At 34.6% G+C, this 23,472-nt stretch overlaps 1 protein-coding gene across 1 annotated transcript in view; it reads left to right on the top strand.

Moving 5' to 3' along the window:
* DGKB (diacylglycerol kinase beta) overlaps positions 1 to 23,472 on the top strand; it is a 945,456-nt gene that overhangs the window by 32,553 nt on the left and 889,431 nt on the right. The window contains exon 2 of the mRNA XM_045052433.1: positions 9,139 to 9,221. The gene's annotated coding sequence lies outside the window, so the exon portion shown is untranslated. The remainder of the gene's footprint in view (positions 1 to 9,138; positions 9,222 to 23,472) is intronic.

Below are 23,472 nucleotides of genomic sequence, written 5' to 3'. Positions count from 1 at the left end.
AATATGAATGAGGTGCTTCGGAAGTACAGAAGCACACATCTAGACTAGGAGAATCAGAGTTTCCCAGGGGACAAGACAGCAGGCATTTTCCAGGTGAAGATGGGGTTGTGGTCAGATGGAATTTTGTGTTAAGCAATATTTAAACTTCTGAAACACCTGAAGTATAGTTTTCTTTCTTTCCTTCTCTTTCTTTCTTTCTTTCTTTCTTTCTTTCTTTCTTTCTTTCTTTCTTTCTTTCTTTCTTTCTTTCTTTCTCTCTCTCTCTCTCTCTCTCTCTCTCTCTCTCTCTCTTTCTTTCTTTCTTAACATGTATTCATTTTTGAGAGACAGAGCATGAGCAGGGGAGGGGTAGAGAGAGAGAGAGAGGGAGGCACAGAATTCATAGCAGGCTCTGGGCTCTGAGCTGTCACCACAGAGCCCATGCAGGGCTCAAACCCACAAATATGAGAACACGACTTGAGCCGAAGTCGGATGCTTAAACGACTGAGCCACCCAGGCGCCCCCGGTAAATGGATTCTGTTTAATGAGTTAGGTGAGGCAAATGACCTAAAGTTATATATTTATATATTCAACTACAGAGATGTATTTTGCTGCAGATATATTTTAAGCAGGAGAGAAACATCATCAGTTTTTATTTAAAAATAACTACTTTTCAAAGAGTGATAAGTTTGAAAACAGGAAGACCAGTTAGGGATGTATCATATCAGTGAAAGGTCATGAGCTGTGAATCTGATTAAGTCAGAGGAAGTGTGAATAAAGACGTAAGAATAGATTCAAAATGATGATTATGATAATGATGATGGTGCTGATGAGGATGGTGATGCTGTTACTGATGATGATAATTACAGGTAACAGTTTTGAGCACTTACTATTTGACAAGTACAGTGGAAAGTCTATTACATAAATTATATTGCATAATCCTTATGATAGCTCTGTAAGTTTAGACCTATTTTTCTCTGCACTTGAAAAAAAGAGAAAATTAATCCTTTAACAGTTTGAGGAACTTGTTAAAGATTGTGGAGGTACTAAAAATTGGAGATAAATTTTTAACCAGGCAATCCAGAGCCCCTGTTTTAGGTCCACTTTATTATTTTGTGCCTCAGTGAATATTTAGGAGTTAAAATGGTCAGCTGGATTGTGGAGGATAAGTTGAATTAGAAAAGAATTTAGAATTTCTCCTAACATGCTCATTTAGGTAAATAGGATAATGGTAGGCCCATTTATTAAGACTAAAAAGTCTAGTAAAGAATTACCTAGAGCAAATTTTCTGAAACAGTATTCATTTGGGGGCAAAGAATAATCTAGTGAGACCTAAGCTACAAACATATTTGGATATAGCTGCCTAGAGAGATAACCACACTACAAATTTTGTAAAGAGAGATTGTAAGATAAAGAAAAGTATTTTGCAAATATGCATAATAGGACCAGAAATAGACCATTATTACATTGAATACAACATGATATTCTTCTTATTCTCTTGGTGTATTTATTCTATTTTTGTATTTTTCTTAATGTTTATTTTTGAGAGAGAGCCAGAGTGTGAGCGGGGAAGGGGCAGAGAGAGGGAGACACAGATTCCAAAGCAGGCTCCAGGCCTGTGCTGACAGCTCAGAGCCCTATTCGGGGCTCGAGCTCACAAACTGTAAGATCATGACCTGAGCCTAAGTCGGCTGCTCAACCGGCTGAGCCACCCAGGTGCCCCTATTTGTGTATTTTTAAAATAATCTTAATTTAACTCAACATTGCTTTATGTGGAGCTGCAGAGTTAAGAACAAAATGTTATCTGAATCACAGAGACAAATATGTCTTCAAAGAACACATATTCTGAAGAAAAATGTTGTCAGTATAACAACAATAATGTCTCTTCATTCCATAATTCCACTTGAAATAAAAGAACCCTGCCCCTTCTCATCTAATTTGGATGTTCATCCATACTCTTATACTGATGAAACGTAATCACTGTGCCATCTTTAACTTTCATGTGAGAGCATCTGGTCTGGTAATTACTACTCTATTTTGCTTCTTTGAGGAGCACCACTTTTCATGTTTAAAAAACAAAAACAAAAACACTGAGAATATCCCTTGAAAATACCTGGAGTGCATACAATTTTCCCTGCAGCACCGTTGTAAATTATGATTTTTTTATTGTTAAAGCATGGTGATTATTATATAAAAGAAACAGGGCTCTATCAGATAATGTTTATATTATGTTAAAAAAAATATCGGGAGACTGATATTTAATATTAAAAGTTTCCACGGGAAAACCCATAACTCTGAAGTCTTACTTGAATGGTTTCTTGCATTTTCAGAAATCATTCCTTTTTGGCAGTGTAGATAAAGAACTGTGCATCCCTGCAAATTTGATTATGACATTCTGTCACCAGAGAACATGCAGGTGAACCTCTCTGGTGGGGCGGGGAAGCGAAGAGAGTGTCTTACTCTAAATGGATAGCTAATGAGACACTTGAAAGCACATCCAGTTAAATGTATTACTGTAACAAGATCTATACACATTTGTTTGAGGCCTCCATTTCATTGATTTGTTTTTGGAGGTGTCTTAGGTTTGTAATAGCTTTCACTGCTGTTGTGATATATACAAATTGAAGACATATTGAACACATCTTATTTGGTGAAAGTTCCTGGGGGAATATCAAAATTAGCAGCCTCCATCAATAATATTTGAGGGTCTCCTGTTTGATTTTTTTTTCAGGAGTAATTAATTTAATAGTAATTGCTTCTCTACTGTTGTTTACATTGCAGCCAATTCTGAATGTCAGTAATTTCCCCTGAAGAAACAAACACAAAACCCCATGTCTTTAATGTTACCATGACTGTCCATCTCATTTATATGTAATTTAGCTAGGTCTAGACACAGAAAGCAAATGAAGAATTAGGCAGTTAAGGAGGGAATTTATTTTCCACTAATCAGACTAAATCACAATACTTTTGTCAACTTTTCTCAATAATACCATTGATTCTTGGGTGCCTGGGTAGCTCATTGTGTTAAGCATCTGGCTTGGGTTCAGGTCATGATCTCACAGTTCATGAGTTTGAGCCCCACTTTGGGTGAGCACTGCTTCTCTCTCTCTCTCTCTCTCTCTCTCTCTCTCTCCATCCCTTCCAGGACACACTCACTCTCTTTCTTTCTTTCTCTCTCTCTCTCTCTCTCTCTCTCTCTCTCTGCCCCTCACTCACTTGTGCCCTCTGTCTCTCTCTCAAAAAAAAAAAAAAAGGAAAAAAAAAAATGTAATTATGGAATGCCTGGGTGGCTCAGTTGGTTAAGCGACTGACTTTGGCTCAGGTCATTATCTCGTCGTCTGTGAGTTCAAGCCCTGCGTCGGGCTCTGTGCTGACAGCTCAGAGCCTGGAGCCTTCTTCAGATTCTGTGTCTCCCTCTCTCTCTGCCCCTCCTTTGCTCTCTCTCTCTCTCTTTCTCTCAAAAATCAACATGAAAAAATTAAAAAAAAAATAATGGTGATTCTCCACTTCCATCTCCTATAAGTAAAAACACACATTAAATCTGAAGCATGAATTTATATGATATGTAATATTGTGCTTGAGCAGAGAGCTAATCAAGGTTAGAGTAGGCATGAAAACAACACTCCTAGTGTGGAAGCAGTCGAGTTCAGCACACACGTGTCTTTTAAATGGGGAACTGTCAGAAAAACTGAAGGTTGTAAATATGAAAGTCACACTCCCAGTCCTGGAGGAGTGTGTTATTGAGGAAAACTGAGAGTTAAGCATGTATCTTCAATATAATTTTTCACTAAGTGCTAGGATGAAGACAAAAACATGCAAAAACACTGCAAAAAATTCAGTTAATTACAATGCCCCTAACGCCACTCTAAAATGAAAAGACAGAAAAATAGTAGGAAAACAATTACCTTTGCAAACCCATTTAAACACGCTACATTGCTCCCTAACTAGTCAGCAAGAGAACATTTACTACATTTGCCGCATCATATATATCCCACTGTAGTAGAAAATTATTAATGACAGAATAGATGAAAATGTCAGGGACTTCAAGTTTTCTCCAACATATCACCATGTAATTTAACTATCACTGTGCTACCCCTTAGGTTAGGTGGCTAAAAATCTTAATGACTTGCAGTTTATAGCTGGGAGTTACAGATAAGAATAACATTAAAAAATAGAGTTATTTACAGTTATATAATCTCTGCTGCAGATTATATTGATGGAGAAAACTGGGTTACTACAGTGACTAAAAGAATGACACTGTGCCCATGCCAATCATGCTATTCTCACTTCACTCTCAGGGTCTTTGTGTTATCCTTATTATTGGATCAATGAAAGTATTTTAAAAAGAGAAACTAAAATATTTTATCCTTTATCTTAGCTATTTTCAACACAGGTATTGTGATGTCTAATTTTATGTCAATTTGATTGCACCCAAGGCTACCCAGATTAAACATTATTTCTGGGTGTGTCTGTGAGGGTGTTTCTGGAGGAGATTACCATCTGTTATTATCTGCTTTATTCTTTTTAGTTGTCTTAATTAGGGTTTTTTTTTTTTCTTAGTATTTGGTATTCAAGTAGTTTGTTACTATATTGGTTACTGATGTGAAAGATCTGAGGCTCGTCTCATTTTCTCATCCCCCTTCCTAATGTCTCTCCACTGTAGTTTTGTACATGGTGCCCTGAAAAGTCATCTCAAAAATAAAGTATTTAACCAGGGTATGTCTTAATATGCATTTTTTCCCAAAATAATCCAATAAAGATTTTAGTAATATGGTATGAATTTTTAATAAAGTAATTTAATTTTTCCTTCATTTTCTTCCATTATTGTCCTTTAATATTTTTTTCTATTCCATGTGTTGAAATAGACACAAATTATAGTGATGTTTGATCATCTTTATTTACCTTATCTGCTGTTCTTTTTAGTTGTCTGAATCTTTTTCCTGTATTTGGTTTTCACAGTAATTTCTTGTCTTTAGGAGAGAGTACATGAGCAGGGTAGAGGGGCAGCGAGAAAGAGAATCTCAGCACCTCCTCCCCTCGTGCTGCCCCAACATGGGGCTCAATCGTACAACTATGATGTCATGACCTGAGCCAAAATCAAGATTGGGACACAGCCGACGGAGCTACCCAGGCATCCTTCACAGTAATTTCTTCTGCCCTTTCTCTATGCCATTGATTTATTTCACCCATATTTACTCTCTTCCGTGTTTCAAACTCACTGCTTTTGTAACACTGTTGCTTAATTCATGATTTTGTTCTTCTAAGTCTGTAGTCTTCCTATTCATGCAATTTTGTACTTTTGTCATTTCATATTTAATATTTGATTTCATTAAAAGTATGCTCTCTTTGGGGCACCTGGGTGGCTCAGTCAGTTAAGCAGTCGACTCTTGATTTTGGTTCAGGTCATAATCTCAGGGTTGTGAGATTGAGCCCCGTGTGGGCCTGTGAGCCGGGTGTGGAGCCAGCTTGAGGTTCTCTCTCTCCGCCTCTCCACCACTCACTCACATGTGTGCATGCACTCTTTCTCTCCGAGAGGAGGATGGGAGGATGAAAGGAAGGAAGGATGGGAGGAAGGAAGGAAAGAAGGAAGGAATGTAAAATAAAAGTATGCTCTCTTTGAATTCTTTGATGCAAACAACCAAACACTAGTGTAGTTATTTTTCTGTGTCTTGAGTTTTATTTAATCTTGGAATTGAAAATTTCATCATTTTATGATTTTTACATTTTTAGTTTACCTTCTTATAGTGTCATAGATATATGCCATTCTGACTTCATTCCACTTATTTCTGACTCAGACAATTCTAACTCAAAAAGTATGAACTATTTTGTTTTTCTGGGACAGTGTGGTTAATTTTTCTTAATTATTTGACTACATTGTCTAAGACATGTTTGTCTCCACATCTAAGATTTTACTTAAGAAATATAAATTATATGTTCGTTTTGGTTTTCTAAGAGTCTGAGAAAGAGCTTGTATTTATATATGTTTGGGGAAAATCTGGGAGTGGGTTAGGATTAAAAGTGCTAAGTCAGAAATACATTCAGTTTGAAAACTGGCAATTTGTCAGTAGTTCTGTTACAGAGTCTACACTACCCGGTTGGAATTTTTGTTACCATTTTTTGAGATATTTTTGAGCTTTGAATTTTTCCCTGGTACTTTTGGATCGGTTTGCTTCCAGAAGACACACAACCCTGATGCCTCAAATTTAATTTGTTAGTTTTTAAGAAAGGAAATGCCAAGGTCAACCATTCTTTATTCTGCCACGTCATTCAAGATGTTAGAAGGTATTATAAACATTTTAGCATTGTCAGTTCTTGAAATGCTTCAACTCATTTGGGAAGGAAGTAACATATAAGTAATAAATGATAGAAATGCTAGCTCTCTATAGTGGATTCTCCTATATAAAATCTCCATCAGTAGTTTGAGAATGTGGTTTCAGTTATGTCCAACAAAATATTTTGAATGAAATTTAAAGAAAACATATAAAACAGATTTCTGGTATATTTTTTTCTTTCATAAGCATTTTCACTGCCTGGCAAGGATATTAGCTGGCAAGGTAATTTGTAACTATTATTGAGAGTTGAAAATTGAGTCCAACAGCTTTGGGTTCAATCTTGGGTTTGTTACTTATTAATTATGTGAGTGACTTTGAGGTATCACTTTACCTCTCTGAGCTCTAAATTCCTCTTTTATTATCTCCATCTTTGGGTTGTCATGACGTCAACTGTATGTGGAGTGCCTGGTATAGTCTATCATAGAATATGCCCAATAGCTAGTAATTATTATTATGAATTAACATTTCAGTGCTTTACTCCATTTTAATTAAGGTATAAAGTGACAGATTGTGGCTTTGCTATACACATAAAAATACATAGATTTATATAAATGTTGTAGCTGCATCTTATACAGTTATGACATGAAAAATATTTTTTAAATTACAAATATTTGAAAACAAATGCATAAATGTTTTTTAATGTTTTCTTTGTATAATACATCTGATAAGCTCAAGTAAATACCATTTTACATTAAAGGGTCAACAATTCTTTACTTTTCAGTTACTTTTTAAAAAAAAATTTTTTTTTCCCAACGTTTATTTATTTTTGGGACAGAGAGAGACAGAGCATGAACGGGGGAGGGGCAGAGAGAGAGGGAGACACAGAATCGGAAACAGGCTCCAGGCTCTGAGCCATCAGCCCAGAGCCTGACGTGGGGCTCGAACTCAGGGACCGTGAGATCGTGACCTGGCTGAAGTCGGACGCTTAACCGACTGCGCCACCCAGGCGCCCCTACTTTTCAGTTATTTTGAAGTTTATCTCCTAATGATGCTCATTTATTCTGTTTCTTTTCCTTTTGGAGTAGTAATTTTAATTAAAAATCTCATAACAAATTTATATGCATTTTAATTTAGAAAACCAAAACATTAACACAGTTTGTCCTTTGGATACATATGTGTTCCAGCTTTTCTTCTTCCGTAATCAATTCTCTTACATCTTTTTTGGCGAGAGAAACCTCACATTGCATTTCAAAAAATGAGGAAGTAAAGTACATGAATTAATTCATGTAAATTACATTAACTCAGTAAGCTCTTCAAAACCCTTCAAGAAAATATTGAAAAGAAACATATTTTGACAGACCAGTGTTTGCCTAAACAAAAAAAGTGTTTTTAATGTCATTACATTTTTCCTACTGTATTTGTTAGTTTCCTCTCAGGGTAATCGGGAAAAAAACATTTTTATCAACTGACTATGGGTGATTCACGTTTTCTTTCTCACATTGATTTATAACTTCTACATTTTAAAAAAATAAATAGAAAATATTTTTAAAACAAAAGCAAAACTAATTTAAAGCTATTTCTACAGGAAAAGAATGCTTAAAAATTACAACATTTGATTTACAGACCTTGAGAAATTTCTATCCAAAACTTTGAGTCTTGGAAAAAATGTTCTATAAATAAACCCATTGATTATATTGTTCATCTAGTGTATTATGTCAATGTTCATAGGAATTATGTTTGCCCATTATTCATTTATTGCTACATTTTGAATTGTTACTCTTTTTTTTTGGATCTTCTTTCCACTTGCATATGTCAACAAATCCATTTTATGTTCTTAGGCTATCCCCTCAGTGATCTGCTAAACCAAATTTGAAAGAAGAACTGCTATGAAATTTTGGTGGATTTTGTTGAACTCAAACTGCGTTTTTAAAATGGCTGTGGGCCTGTGGCCTTCAGTTCATTGTGGAAACATAAATCACTTTACATCCATGTTACACTTTTTCATAAATACTTTTCCTGAAAATAATTTATTTCTAATTAATTATGCAATCATAATGGCTTTATTTGTTATAAAGTATGATTGTATTCCATCATTTTACTGAGGTACTTTTTCCCAGATTCGTATAAATGACTGTTTTCATACAGAAAAGTTTTAATGGCAGTTCTTCCATAAGTGCAGATTTCACAAAGCAAGACATCCTGTCTTTGAGTCTTGGAGAAATGATTCCATGTGATAACATTCCACCAATGCATATCACTTGTCTTCAAGCAATGAGTTTTATAAGGATGCTGTTATCTGTTGGCAAGTTTATTATTCATGGGGCAGTTGAGCTTTTCAAAAATGCAACTATTATGTGTTAAAGTGGTATAAAAAAAAGGATAATGCATACCTACAGATCAAGAAGGTCTTCAGACATTTTTCATTTCCTCTGACTTTGTCTCTTCCCTCAGTTTCCATAACTGTAACATGTTAAATGCTTTCTGTGGTGGAGCGATTATGAGCAGCATTCTCAACTGTTGCTCTTGACTTTAGACTTTGACACTAAGGATGAAGCTTCATTCAGTTCTTGTGGACTAAATATGATCTTTCATATCATTTGTGTTCAGCTAAATAAACCCAAATGTATCATCAGAAAATTAATACTTGAGTAGTCCATTTTAATGCAAGAGCTGTTACCTTTTGAAGGATCAGCTAATAAGTACTTTCCTATTTCTCATCTTCCTCACGGGACAATTAAGATGTCACATGTGGAAAAACCAGAACCCTCTCTAAAATGGCATATGGCATTCAAAAATATAAATCTCTATTTTCAGGGCTTGCATGAGTCTGATGATTTTTTTTTTCTTTCAAGCAGAGACTTTAATGTCTTCCTGGTGTGTTTTGCAGAGCACTGGATCAGCATCACACATGGAATATATTTGTAAAGAGACAGACAGAATTATGTCATACCCAGAGGGGATAATAATCAGGTAACAAGCCTGCATTTGCTGCATTAATCATATTTTTGTGACTAAGAGAATTAAGAATAGAGTTGGTTATTAGACTCATGATGACCTCGTTCTGAGTCTCCTGTTTTGGTGTGGCAAATCTGTTGACCTGTCTGCACATTGTGTCATTGGCAAAGTAAAGATAATAATGCATAATATGTCCTTATTGGCTCAGGGCTTTGGAAAGTGATTTCACATTTTGTTACTTGAAAATTTTTATATTATTCAGATGCTAATGGTTCTCGCTAGCAAAGAAAACTAAGGCATACTCTTTTATGATGATTTGAAGAGGATTTTAAATGAATAACTATATTAATATTTTAAGTAGATTACATTTCACCTTTATATAATAGAATTTAGAGTTGTTAGCACAGGGTAAAAATTAAAATGTAGATATTAAGGGTATATTAGGATTGGAGAAAAATGATAAGATGGAATTTTTAAGAGAAGACCTGTTTTCAAGTAAGATAATGTTACATTACACCTTGTAAAAGATAACTTATAGCTAATTTTGTATATAGTTTAGCATCTATTTGCAGATGATAGTGATAGGAAATGTCAAGGTTGAATATAGGCATTTGGATAAATTTAATGGGGTAAATGTGCAGGGATACTCATTTTCAATACACTATCAGTTGAACTAGAGTTACAAGCACTGCACTAATAAGATATTAATTAATATTTGTTAATTATATCATGTAACAGTGATGCTCATAACTGATAAAACAACAAAGAGTTTGAAAAGCCAGGGCTGAAGTCTTCCTATTAAGGAGAAGGTTAGTTTCCTAAATGATACCTTGTTGCAAAGCAGATGCATGTCTGTCAGTGCCAGCTTGCATAGAGAGAAGAGTACGCAACTGGATAGAACCTACGTTTCTTTTTAAGTTAAATAAGGCAGACCTGACAGCCATTTCTCATTTGTTGTTGTTGTTGTTGAGAGAACCCCAGTTCTACTCAGTTATTGGAAAGCCATATACTAAAGAGAAGGTCATATATTTTTAAAATGTACATACCAGTAGCTAATTTTGATCAGCTAAGCCAATGATTGTAATTCAGTTTTCATGCCATTGGCTTTTCAAACTTATACCAATGACTGGTGTTAAGTATAAGCATGTGATTGAATTCTGGCTTTACAGACATGAGGGAAAAACTACAAGGGGGATTCTGGAAAAGACTATTATTCTCACTAATAACAAGGAAAAGCAGAAACAAAATAACAGTCTTCCCTTCTGGATTCTTTCATGAGAGTTGAAAATTTGGCAGTCATTTTGGGAACTTGAGTAGTGCCAGTGTACAAGAATAAATCATTATGTTGTAATTTATCCACTCAACTAATCATTCTCTCTCTGAACTTCCTTTTACATGCAATATTGAATTTCTGTATTGCCAAGTTATTTTTATTTGGTTCTTCTCTTACCTGCATTATAGTTGATGCTTGAGTATTTCATACACTGAAGAACTTATTTACATAAGACAATCTTTCTGAGTGGATTTGAAAGAATTGAGAGTCTCTATCAATGGTATAGGTATATAAGTTAGGATTTCATTTGTCTAAATTTGTCAGACTAGTTTTAGATAATACTACTAAAATTTAGAGCAGGAGAGGTCCTTAGGTAACTTTTCCACATTTTCTTTCTACCTCACCATTTTACAAAGAACACATTGAACTCCAGAAATGTTAATTGGGGGGGAAAAAAAAGAAATGTTAATTGATTTACCAAAGATAGGCTAGCTATCTATATTTTGAAGAGCTTTATTTAAAGCTGTATGTAAAACACTTGATTTGATTCCTCATGTATTTTCCTTTCCGTTATACTATGCTTTTCCTAGAAGAATTGAAACTAAATCAAATATCTAATTTTAATTATTGCTTCAGAGCCTTGTTGTGTAGTTGACCCTTGTTTATAAAACTGGTGGTATTTATGAAATTTCCAGATTAACCAACAGATGGCCTAACAATTGGTGTTGGTGAGTCACTGTCCATGGTGCTATAGCAGTAGAAAGAAGAAAAGACATTTCTAATTATTATTTGACTCTTACTTTTTGATAGTAGACAGTTATATCACCATGGTGTAATTTAAATAAAGTTTATATAGAAATTGTTGCTCATTTTAAAAATAATATATTCATCATATTTGCCTTGAAGTTAAGATCCTAAAATTTTCCTTATTTTTCATATTATTCTGGTAATTGTTTAGATGAAAATCTTTTAGACTCTATATGGTCTGTAGTAGAATAGTTTGAAAATATAACAGGATAATATAGTCATTATGTGATTGATCTTTATTAGAAGACCCCACACTGGTGTAGAATTTGTGATTTAATATATTTTGCTTAAATTTTTTCATATATATGTTGATATCTTATAGTGCCATCACTCACCACTATCCAGGTTAAGTCATAATGAAGAAAGATACTTTCCTCAAAGTAGAGCATTTTCCTTAATAAGTGATCTGGTGCTCCCTAACTCCTTTCATGTCCTGCTAATCTCCTCTTTTACTTGTTGTAGCAACAGTTACCTTCTTGCTGTTCCTGGAATAAATCCAGAATGCTCCAATTTGTAGTCTTAGCTCAAATTGTTTCTCCTCCCTAGGCAACTTTTTCCCCCAGACATGTATGAACTCACTCACCTCCAGTATTGGTTAAAATACCACTTTCTCTGACTGGAAAACAACAACAACAAATAAAATTGGTAAAAAATGTTGACAACATTATAATAATTTATAGTTGTAATAAGTATAATGTTATAATAAGTATGTTAACAGATCCAATCACTCCTATTCATAAGCCTCCCATATTGTTTGTATATCATTGATAATACATGCACATAAGCTTTTTTGACCCTGTTAGCGTAAAACAGCTCTTTGTAGTTGTTTATTTATCCTATGTACTGTGCTAAGAAATTTACATATAGTTTTCATTTGTACAACTTGATTTAAAGACTAATCTTTTCTCCACATTATAGATGAAGAAAAGAACCAGGTAACTTTCCAAAGGTACCTGACTTACAAGTGATAGAACTGGAAGGATCCATAGTTTTAAATAACATATTTTTCAAGTCTTTAAAAATCACAATCTGCATATACAATATTTATAAAAGTAATAATTTAACTTCCCTTCTCTTCAACAACTTTATGGGGTTTTGGTTTTGTTTTCTAAGAGCTTTCTATAGCTATTTAAAGACAGGTTACATTATTTTGCCTCAATTTTTTTTTCTGTAAGTTATTTTCAAGAATCTCTATCCAATTACGTGAAAAATTCAATAAATCATAACTTTCCCCAAAATGTAGACTTTTATATCATCCAGATCTATAAAAATCTGTAGAATTTAAGCCAGTATTCTTGATTCCCATGAACATTATAGCTCTCACCCTGATCCTGGACTCTAACTCAGTTTCAGATATGGTTCTCTTTCTTATAAAAGATTTGAACAAGACAATTACTTAAAAGAGAGTAGGTTGCAAGAAATCCTAGTAATCCTGAAAGTGAAGTTAAGTAAAACATGAAGATCATGTATGGGTATGACCCCAATGGATTCAAGCAAAGATTCATAGCAACATGGGAACTTGTGAGTATTTCTCTATATCATGAGCAACGTGATATCAGCCCAGCCAATTTAGAAACTTCCATATGTATTGAATCAATAGACTTCCTTAAAATGGGACAAGCTAATATGTGATAACTCAACTTTGCCATTTAAATGACTTGCATTAATCTCTGAGTAGGTACTATGCTCACAAATACAGTTATTTTAAACATTGTTATTTACTAATCCTGAAATGAACATTTAAAAAAATCATAATTAAGAAAACTTAAGTGTTATTTTCCTAAATTCCATCATCATTTTCTCTGAGAGACAGTTAACAGTTTTTTACCTATCCACCTACTTTAATATGTTGTCTATTGAATAAGCAATTATGTGCCAAATAAGTGGTTTTCTGACCATGAACCTGATGACTTGGGTATAATTGCCCTGCCACAATTTGTTTTTACACTTCATGCGACTCTTTTGTTTTCCTGCTGTCTCTTAACCTTCCTGATGCAGTTTGTGATAGTTGGTGTCTAAAATGTCTGGCCCTAAGGACACGATCCTGAAATGAAATAAAACAGTAGGAGAATGATGCCATCAGGTAAATCAGACTCTTAATATTTGAATTGCCTCAGTCTAAATGTAATGAAGGTAGCAGCTTGTCTTATTATTTTTTTATTTAAAAACCTGTATTAAACTGACAAAAAAAAAGAAGGAAACAGCTTAAATATTCTGAGATACTGAAAGTTTGCACTAGGACATCATGATCTCTCTGTTTATTTGCATTGATGGCAAAATGACCTTCTCTTTGATGTAAGAGAGTTTTGTCGCTATTTGATGTTTCAGTTATTTTTTTTTTTTACCTGCTAACACTGAGCAGTATTCCCAGAATCTCCCAGCAATACTGCAGTACTGTAGATGAGCTTGGGATAGTTACTGAAAGACAACTGACATTTTAGTAAATTCTTTAATATTGTTCAAACTTGGTTAAAAAACAAATTTTTCTATTTTTCTCTTTTCCTTTTTTTTTTTTAAATTTTACTTTGCCATGAGAAAAAGTTGAGATCACTTAAGCCCTTAAATACAAGAGCTTTCAGATAGCACTCTTGATAAAGTGGTATATACAAGTGAGTGGTATATTGGAAAGACTTGAAATAAAAAATTCAGGAAATCATATTTCAAGCACGGAGTTCAAAATTCCTATAGAAAAGTACATTCTAGCTAACTGTACTTGAATTCTCTACTCTTTGTAAAGCATGTTCTTTTCACTTCCATCATCTGTCTTCCCCTGCTGCCACATATATTCCCCACGAAATACTCCACTTCCTCCACACTCTTAGTTACTAGAATTAGAACTCTTGTGTTTTGTGGTAGTTCCAAAGGAAAAAAAGAAGGGCATGGCTAGCTCACTGAATTCAAATTATATTGGCTTTTGCTGTGCAAGGAAAGAAAATGTAGAAGTAGGTTAGATTCCATTTTAACTTTTATTAAAAAAAAAAAAACTTTTGAGCAAATTTTCAAGATCTTATTCAGTCACACCATCATCTCTCCCCTGATTTCCATGACTATAGCTTGACACATTATATAGGCACCTAGCATCTTTAAGTTGGAAGACAGATTAAGATTTATGATACTTATCTGCAAGGTCTTTTTTTGTTTTTTCTTTGATATTGACTACACATTCCACTGTTTGCATTCATCCTGGATTTCTAGAATCCCACAACATTTAAAATCTCTACGTGACTGCCAACTAACCACTCAGTACCCGTTCTTCAACAACGCCACTTTACCTAGGCCAAGACGTTAGATAATTGGTTGATATATTGGAGACAGGCACTTATCTATGGCAGGTTTTTTTATGTTCCATAGTGTTTCACCTTCTCGTCATCTCCTGTCATGTCTTCTATATTCTGTTTTCCAAAGTGGAGAAGTAATTACCACCTTCTTTTGGGTGTGGCTCCCATGAAGGTTAATGACTTTCCCTCATGATTGACATGATTGACCATTCCCTCTTTTTGCATCATTGACTTCTCTACCTTAAAGGACATCTTTTCTGATTTTCTTTTTCTTGTACTTTTCTCTTTTACTTCAGAGTTTGCTGGTTGCTATTCCTCATTTTACCTTCTAATCTAAATATGGAATGTATTTGGAATGTTTTGGATCTTTTCTTTTCTATATACATAATAATGCATACATGACAGTATATTTTCTCTCTGCATATAATGTATTTATATATAATGCATCTCTACATACATATCTTCTTATATACATGATAATGTATCAGTCATTAAAATGCTCCTGATAAAAGGAATATATAATTATATCAAATGGATTAGTAACATGAGTTTTAAAAAATTAGAAAACAGTTGTGATCAATTAGCATGTTGTAAAATAAAGAATGTGTTCTGTAATATTAAAATTGTTTACATTTGAGAGGTGGTGTTTTATGTATTTTACACTATATATGTATATAACATACAGTATTTATCATAATTCATATATATTTATAGACAGCAGAACAGCAAAATGTTATTCTTTTTAATATATTTTTTCTTTTCAAATTTTTATTTAAATTCTAGTTAGCTAACTTACAGTGCAATATTGGTTTCAAGAGTAAAGTGATTCGTCACTTACAAACAACACCCAGTGGCAAAATGTTCTTCTTAAAAACGTATCAAATCAATGAATAAGGTAATTTTTAAATTACATATAACTTAATCCATTAATATTTACTAATTTTTTAAAGTGATTTTATTAGAGTTGGGATATAATTATGGCATTTATGAGGGAAACATAAGAGATTAAAATATTTACCATATATATCATGTATTTATCATATAGGGTAGTTCAAATGACCAAAATTGCTAACTTTAAAATATTATTTACCTCTCACTAAATAAGCTATTTCATCTATTCAACTATATTTTTCATAATTCTCTTACACTACTTTTGACTTTTCCAAAGAATTGTAATTGGAACTTTAATTGAAATCAAATCTAAATAATTTATTACTTAATATGGTGTATCAGCTCCCTTTTTTTTTTTTTTTTTTTTTTTTGCACTAATGCTACATAACAAAACTCCTGAGATGGGGGGAAGGAACTCCTGAAAATGTAATGGCTTAAAACAGCAAGCATTTTTGGCTTATGAGGCTGCAGTTAAGTGACTCAAACAGGGCTTTGCCTGGGCAATTCTGCTCCTTTTGACTGAGCTTACTCTTCAGTCTTGGCATTGCCTAGCTGCAGGCTGATGTAGCTGGCTATGGGAAAACTGAGACACTCCTCTTTGCTCCATGTATCTTTAATTGTCTAGAATGTGCATATTCTCATAGTGGTGGCAGAGATTCAAGGACACAGATGAAAGCTTGCAAGTACTTTTTAAGCCTGTGTTTATAAAATTCTTGCCAGTGTTTCATTGGCCAGAGCAAGTCACATGCCAAAATCCACACTAAGAGTGGGAGAGTACTATCTACCAAATCAGTATAACCACATTGAATGCTTCTCTAAGATGTCATAATCATCTATGGAGCATATTGTCCTTTCCATATAGAGCTTCTATCCCTTAAAAAAATCTTATTCAAAGTATATATGTGTTCAAATCCATACAGATGATTGAAATGTATAACCTGATTAAGAATCACTAACCTCGCGGTCTGTGAGTTCGAGCCCTGCGTCAGGCTCTGGGCTGATGGCTCAGAGCCTGGAGCCTGTTTCCGATTCTGTGTCTCCCTCTCTCTCTGCCCCTCCCCCGTTCATGCTCAGTCTCTCTCTGCCCCCAAAATAAATAAACATTGAAAAAAAAAAAAGAATCACTAACCTAATGCAATTAATACCAAAAGATATGACATGGCAGTTTAAATTGTCCTATGCAGAATATGCTTATATTTCAAAAATTGTCAAAAATGTTTACCAGGTTCAAGGCATCTGTAAAAATTTTGGGAGAGATGAGCCATGAATACAAGGGCAACTTTATTCCTTAGGTCCCGTAATTTATCTCCCTTGTACTTACTTTTCAGAATGTAAAAATTGTGAACACGAATTTATCTAGGGTGCCTGGGTGGCTTAGTCGGTTAAGCATCTGTCCCTTGATTTTGACTCGAGTCATGATTTTGCAGTTGATGAGATCAAGCCCCATGTTGGCCTCTGCACTGAGAGCATGGAACCTATTTGGGTTTCTTTCTCTCACTCTTTCTCTGCCCCTCCCCTGTGTGCTTTCTCTTTCTCTTTCTCAAAATAAGTAAACATAAAAAATTAAAAAGAAAAGAACAGTAAAATATCTAACTTCAATAAAATGCTCCTCTTAGATTCCCTGTTTCACATTTTCACTTGGTGTTACTACCTACTGCATTTTATAATACAGTTTTTCCCCTTTATCCAGATTTCACAAAGGATCTAACTTCATTCTGTGACTTGCCATGACTCAGTGGATCATTCAAACAATAACTTAGTAATAAACATGACTGGAGCATGTGTCACAAAATCATTTTTGTATTTAGTCTTTAAGTGTCATTCTAATTAATAATATGAGAGCATGATTTTCCAGTTTCATCATGGGATTTTATTATAGTATAAATATCTTGGATTACTGCAAATCAGGTTAAAATACAGAAATAAGAGAAATGTATACGGGGCACCTGGATGGCTCAGCCGGTTAAACATCTGACTTTGGCTCAGGTCATGATATCACGGTTTGTGAGTTTGAGCCCCATGTCAGGCTTTGTGCTGACAGCTCAGAGCCTGGAGCCTGTTTTAGATTCTGTGTCACCCTCTCTCTCTCTGCCTCTCCCCCGTTCACACACTTTATCTCTCTGTCTCCAAAACTAAACATTAAAAAAAGAAAAATATGTATGAAAATTGATTCATGGAAAGGCACAAATGCATACCAAGACTCTAAGTTTTAACACAGGCAGAAATATGGCCTTATTCTTTTACTCCATTTTCATTGTGCTTTATTGACTGGCTTTAAAATAATTTCTCATCAAGAAACTTTAATTCTTATGAAAAAATAAGTTCATTTTTGGTGGTCAAGAATATTATTGGTGTAGTCCCATTTGTCTGTTTTTGCTTTTATTGCCTATGGTTTTAATGTTATATCTATGAAATCATTGCCAAGGACCGTGGCAGGAAGATTTCTTCCCTGAGTTTTCATTTAGAAGCTTTACAGTTTCAGGAGTTAAGTTTAAGTCTGTAATCACTCTTGAGTTGATTGTTGTGTATGGTGTAAGATCAGGGTCCAATTTCATCTTTATGTCTGAAGATATCCACTTTTCCTATTGCCAGTTTTTGATGAGACCATTCTTCTCCCATTGTGTTCTTGTCATCCTTGTCAAAGATCAGATGACTGTATAATGTCTGAATTTATTTCTACGTTCTCTGTATTCTGTTCTTTTAGTCTAAAAGTCTGTTTATGCCACTACCTTACTGTTTTATTGCTGTATCTGTAGTATATTTTGAAATCAGGAAATGCAATGCCTCTAGCTTTATCCTTCCTTTTCAAGTTTGAGAATCCTTTGTGATTTGAGATCCTTTGTTATTCCATATGAATTTTAGAATTATTTTTTCTACTTCTATAAAAAATGGCATTAGAGTTTTGTTAGGGATTGCATTCAATCTGTAGATTGCTTTGGGTAGTATAGACATTTTAACAATATTAAATCTTCCAATCAAACAAAAAACTTCTCCACAGTAAAGGAAACAATCATTAAAGTGAAAAGGCAACACACAGAATAGAGGAAAATGTTTGCAAACCATATATCTGATAAGAGATTACCTCCCCAAATATATAAGGACCTCTTATAACTTGATAGGAGCAAAAACTAACAAACCTATTTAAAAATGGGCTAAGGACTTGAATAGACCTTTCTTCAAAAGATATACAAGTAGCTGACAGGTTTATGAAAAGATGCTCAACATGACTAATCATCAGGAAGATGTAAATCAGAACTATAATGAGGTATCACCTAACATCTGTTAGGATGGGTATTATAAAAAAAATACTGTTGTCAAGAAATGGGAACCCTTGTACACTATTGGGAATGCAAAAATGGTGAAGCCTCTAAGAAAAACAGTATTGAGTTTCCTCAAAAAAATAAAAATAATTAATTTTTACTACCATGTGATCCAGTAATTATAATTCTAGATATTTATTTAAAATAACTGAAATTAAGAGCTCAAAGTGAGATTAGCTGTCATGTTTTGCAGCACTATTTGCCATAGCCAGATGTGGAAACAACCTAAGTATCCATCAGTAGATGAATAGATTAGATGAAGGAGATGTGCACACACACACACACACACACACACACACACACACAATAGACTATTTTTCAGCCTTAAAAAAATAAGTAAATCCTATAATATGTGAAAACATAGATGGACTCTAAGTACATTATGTTAAATGAAATAACACATCCACAGAAAGACAAATACTGCCTGATTCCACTTATGTGAAGTATTTAAAATAGTCAAACTCCTAGAAGTAGAGAGCAAAAAGGTGGTTACCAGGGGCAGCAGGGAAGGGAAATGGGTAGCTGCTCACCAATGGGTATAAAGTTCCAGTAATGATGAGCTAAATTAGTGAAAAGGATTAAGAGGTACAAATTTTCAGTTATAAAATAGATAAATTGTAGGGATGAAAAGTACAGCCTAAAGAATATAGTCAGTAATATTGTAATAATTTGTATGCTAACAGATGGTAAGTACACTTGTGATAAGTATATCATAAGTTTATAATGGTCAAATCATTATGTTTTATACCTAAAATTAATATATGTCAACTATACTTCAATAAATAAATAAAAATAGAAATAAAAGTTAAAAATGAAATTGTTTTAAAGTTCTAGTAATCCAAGATGAATGCTGTAGTATATACTTAAAAGCTAAGTGGGTAGTTCTCATGTTAAATGTTACCACAATAAAATAAAAATTGAAAAAGAATATTATTGAGTAAATTTGAATTAAGTGCTATATTTGAGGGAGCTATTTAAATGCATGATCTATCTATTGAAGAGTTCAGGCCTGGTTTCAGAAATTTGGGACAGAGAAACTCTGAAATGCTTGAGGCATGTTTCCTGGCACTGTGTTATATCACCTTTTCGGACTCTGAAGCCAAGACTCATAGCTTAAAGAGTGGGATGTTGATTGTCAATGTGTTACTAATAAAAAGTTAAGCCCTCAGATTTCTAAACCAGACATATTTGCAAAAACCATTGCAATTCCTTATATTTCTTTCTGTATCGGTTATTCATCTCACACTCCTGAAAAGCAATGCATGACTTCATTCATTATGATCTATGCTTCAGTTTGAACGATTCAGGAATATTCGTCAAGATTTGCCATTAATCAGTTAAAGATGTTCATAAACAAAGCCAATGAATAATTCATATAAAATCGAGTACATGTGCTCTAATGATGAATAATCATGAACTGATCTGGAATTTGTTAATGACTTATGAATATTTATCTCTAGATGGAACTCCTGTGCAATTCATAATTCCATGAAAACTGTTTCCTTTTAGATTTCATCATGTACTTTTGCTGAAGATGCCTTTGGGACCATTAAGTATCTTTCCTAGAGGATTATGATACAATAAAAATTGTGAATGTAATGTCATCTGCAGACCTTACTAAACACACAAAAAATTTAATTTATTTCCACAGTCTGCATGTAGCAGATTTTTCTCAATAATATGGTCTTTCACCATATGATCTTCTTACATGTGACAGGAAGATTGCTGTGTGAAGCTCTTTTAATGAGTCAGATGTGAAAATGTGAAAAAGTAAACCAAACTGAAAACCAAATGCCGGAGGTAACATTTTACTTAAGTAGTCCCTAATCTTATGCCAGGTGTGGAATGTGCTGCTCTTCTACAAATGTGTTCTCAGTGTGCCCTCCGGCCACTTGCACACTGGAAATTTCACAACAACTTTGGATTGAGTATTTAGATGACATGAGACACTTAAGCCTAGAATTGTCATCAGCTGGCCTTTCTCAGGATGAGGAGAATTAGCAAGCAACATTTTTGGAACTCTTCAAGTGTTCTAGTGCTTGGCAGTCCTTTACCAGTTAATCCTCCTTTAAGGGAGGTCAGCCCTCTGCTTGAATTTTCACACGAAGTATTTCACACAGATGTGAAATAATCTCTAAAAGGCCATTGCGCAGCAGTTGGGTGGCAATGAAATAATCATCAGATACATACCCGGACAAAATTGAGGGGCAAGTAATCTATCTCTTTGGTTGCCCATCTGGATGCTCTTTCTTAGTGCTGCTTCTAAGAAAAGCATAACTGTTACTCATTGAATCAGGAACTTTGCTAAACACATACTGGAGTGAATTTGTTTTTCACTAGAATTCTAAGAAATGGGGACTATCATTGTCTCTATTTTACAGATGACACAACTAAAGCATACAGTGGGTAAATTAATTGTTTAGTACATAGCTAGTAAGTGACACAGCTTGGATTCAAATCCATCAGGGCTCCACACAGGACTTGAAAGCACTCTGAGAGGATATGCTTCCTCTGTTTCCCTGGGATGCCTCTGCTGCTCCAGTTTTGCCCTACCAATTATCATCATCTCATCTAATATGTCTACTGCCCACAATTACCTGTAATGTACATGTCTGCCAAGTACCTCCAGCAAAACTTGTTTTATGTCCTGTTAGTCACTGTTTTCCCCCTCTACGGCAAGAAACTCCTAAATTATCCCTACATAATGTGTCTTCTTGATCACTGAAATATTTTGAAAGGGTAACTTTTGGAGATTAATTTAAAATACCTTGTAAGTAGATATATACTGTGTCCCTGTGTCCCTGCACAGGATCACCTGTGCATAAAAAATGTGGTGAGTTTTTTTATCACTGTTTTCTCCACAAGATTGTAAAATTTATCAGGCCCCTTAGAAAAGTGGGAAGCTTTTGCAATTAAACTCTGGAGGAGTTCGCCGCTAACCTGTTTGTAGATAGTAATAATGAGGGCAAGGTTGAACTGAAAAGTAAATCTCATGCTCTTTTAGACGTTTTATTGTCTAGGCCAGGACATTTTCATACGTGCAAATGTTGTAGGGTTTTTGGAGAGGGCACAGCGCTAGTATTTGGGAAAATTACTTTGTGATTGTAAATTATATCTATGTCACTACACTGAGTGGTTAAATTCCTCAATTTATAAGGAAAGTTAATGGTTGCCAAGAGGGTCAGTTTCTTTTTCTTTTTCTTTAATGTTTCTATGTTTTTTATTTATTTATTTATTTATTTAATTACTTATATTTTTTAAAATATTAAATGTATTGTCGAATTGGTTTCCATACAACACCCAGTGATCATCCCAACAGGTGCCCTCTTCAATACCCATCACCCACCCTCCCCTCCCTCCCACCCCCCATCAACCCTCAGTTTGTTCTTAGTTTTTAAGAGTCTCTTATACTTTGGCTGTCTCCCTTTCTAACCTCTTTTTTTTTTCTTTCCCTCCCCCATGGACTTCTGTTAAGTTTCTCAGGATCCACATAAGAGTGAAAACATATGGTATCGGTCTTTCTCTCTATGACTTATTTCACTTAGCATAACACTCTCCAGTTCCATCCACGTTGCTACAAAAGGCCATATTTCATTCTTTCTCATTGCTACATAGTATTCCATTGTGTATATAAACCACAATTTCTTTATCCATTCGTCAGTTGATGGACATTTAGGCTCTTTCCATAATTTGGCTACTGTTGAAAGTGCTGCTATAAACTTTGGGGTACAAGTGCCCCTATGCGTCAGCACTCCTGTATCCCTTGGGTATATTCCTAGCAGTGCCATTGCTGGGTCATAGGGTAGGTCTATTTTTAATTTTTTGAGGAACCTCCACACTGTTTTCCAGAGTGGCTGTACCAGTTTGCATTCCCATCAACAGTGTAAGAGGGTTCCCATTTCTCCACATCCTCTCCAGCATCTATAGTCTCCTGATTTGTTCATTTTAGCCACTCTGACTGGCGTGAGGTGATATCTGAGTGTGGTTTCGATTTGTATTCCCCTGATGAGGAGTGATGTTGAGCATCGTTTCATGTGCCTGTTGGCCATCTGGATGTCGTCTTTAGAGAAGTGTCTACTCATGTTTTGTGCCCATTTCTTCACTGGATTATTTGTTTTTCGGATTTGGAGTTTGGTGAGCTCTTTATAGATTTTGGATACTAGCCCTTTGTCCGATATGTCATTTGCAAATATCTTTTCCCATTCCGTTGGTTGCCTTTTAGTTTTGTTGATTGTTTCCTTTGCAGTGCAGAAGGTTTGTATCTTCATGAGGTCCCAATAGTTCATTTTTGCTTTTAATTCCCTTGCCTTTGGGGATGTGTCAAGTAAGAGATTGCTGCAGCTGAAGTCAAAAATGTTTTTTTTTTCCTGCTTTCTCCTTTAGGGTTTTGATGTTTTCCTGTCTCACATTCAGGCCCTTTATCCATTTTGAGTTTGTTTTTGTGAATGGTGTAAGAAAGTGGTCTAGTTTCATCCTTCTGCATGTTGCTGTCCAGTTCTCCCAGCACCATTTGTTAAAGAGACTGTCTTTTTCCCATTGTATATTCTTTCCTGCTTTGTCAAAGATGAGTTGGCCATACTTCTGTGGGTCTAGTTCTGGGGTTTCTATTCTATTCCATCAGTCTATGTGTCTGTTTTTGTGCCAAACCATGCTGTCTTGATGATTACAGCTTTTTAGTAGAGGCTAAAGACTGGGAT

This window comes from Felis catus, chromosome A2 (assembly GCF_018350175.1).
Source record: "Felis catus isolate Fca126 chromosome A2, F.catus_Fca126_mat1.0, whole genome shotgun sequence".
NCBI lineage: Eukaryota > Metazoa > Chordata > Mammalia > Carnivora > Felidae > Felis > Felis catus.
The sequence above is the reverse complement of the archived record's forward strand: the minus strand, read 5'-3'. Positions and strand labels throughout refer to the sequence as shown.